This window comes from Ceratotherium simum, chromosome 13, assembly GCF_057802395.1.
Source record: "Ceratotherium simum simum isolate JZ-2026a chromosome 13, ASM5780239v1, whole genome shotgun sequence".
NCBI lineage: Eukaryota > Metazoa > Chordata > Mammalia > Perissodactyla > Rhinocerotidae > Ceratotherium > Ceratotherium simum.
The window spans coordinates 26,639,375-26,640,577 of NC_141912.1; the positions used below are offsets into that span (position 1 = coordinate 26,639,375).

A 1,203-nucleotide genomic window follows, 5' to 3' on the forward strand; every position below is an offset into this window, starting at 1 on the left:
CTATGTACACTAAAGTTTATAGCTTTTTTCTCCCACAATTGCCAAAAACTGGAAACAACCTATATGCTCTTCAATGGCTCTGTGGATGAATAGACTGTAGTACGTTCATGCAATGGAATTCTATTCAACAGCAAAAAGGTACACTATTGTGATATATGCAACAACTTCGATAAATCTCAGGGCATGTTCTATCTCAAGTGAAAGAAGCTAATCTCAAAAGGTTGCACACAGTATGATTCAATTTCGATAGCATTCTCAAAAAGGGCCAAAGTATAGGGACAGAAAATGTATCTGGTTGTCAGCTGTTAAGTGTGGGGTTAGGAGGTGACTGTAACGGGCTAACACATGGTGGGGGGGGGGGTTTATGGATAGATAGAACTGTTCTGTATCCTGATTATGATGACGCTTATACGAATATATACATATGCTTTCAAAAAGTCAATTTTACTCTTTGATAAGTTTTTTAAATAACATAAAAATAGCTTACATGTTGTGGTATAGACTAAATATTCTCTACAATTTTTCTGAGGAACACTTTCATCAAATTTTATCTTGTTGAAATCGCTTGCTTTGAGGCAGGGTTTAGGGGAGAGAAAACACGGAGACACCCTTGAGCCTTGCACATCGCTGGGGGCGGGGGACTGTAGGGCTCTGTTAGAGCCAAGCTTTGAGGAAAGAATCGCACTCCGTTTCTTCGGGCAACAGGTGACAGCGCAGGGGCAGTGGGATTTTTGCCGAGGCTAAGAACAGGAAAGCTTTAGACAAGAAACTGCACCTCCTGCACCACTGTGGTAGGATAAGAGAAGGGAGAAAGGTACAGGTGGTCTTTCCGCGGGGAATCCCACAGTGAACCAACGTTTTAGCGTAGGTTAAAACTTCGGACGTAGTCGGCAGGATTCGAACCTGCGCGGGGAAACCCCAATGGATTTCTAGTCCATCGCCTTAACCACTCGGCCACGACTACAGCTGCAAATCAGCTGCTCTCAAATTATAAAAGGAAATGTAGTAGATGTAAAGCTAAGACTCCTGCGTGGACAAAAGTGTGTTTAGCGAGTTGGGCAAAAACCCTCGGGTGAATGAAGGCTTGCGGAGGGAGATCATCCTCTCTTCGGCAGCCCCGACATTTAGGAGCATTAGAATGAGAGTACTCACTACACAAAAATCTTCGTTTCGAGCAAAGTTCAGTTCAACTCATCAGCTAGC

At 43.5% G+C, this 1,203-nt stretch overlaps 1 non-coding gene across 1 annotated transcript; it reads right to left on the reverse strand.

The window, feature by feature from the left end:
* Nucleotides 1-882: 882 nt before the first annotated feature.
* Nucleotides 883-964, reverse strand: TRNAS-AGA (transfer RNA serine (anticodon AGA)). Its single transcript has one exon. It is a non-coding gene; the product is annotated as a tRNA-Ser (tRNA).
* Nucleotides 965-1,203: the final 239 nt, after the last annotated feature.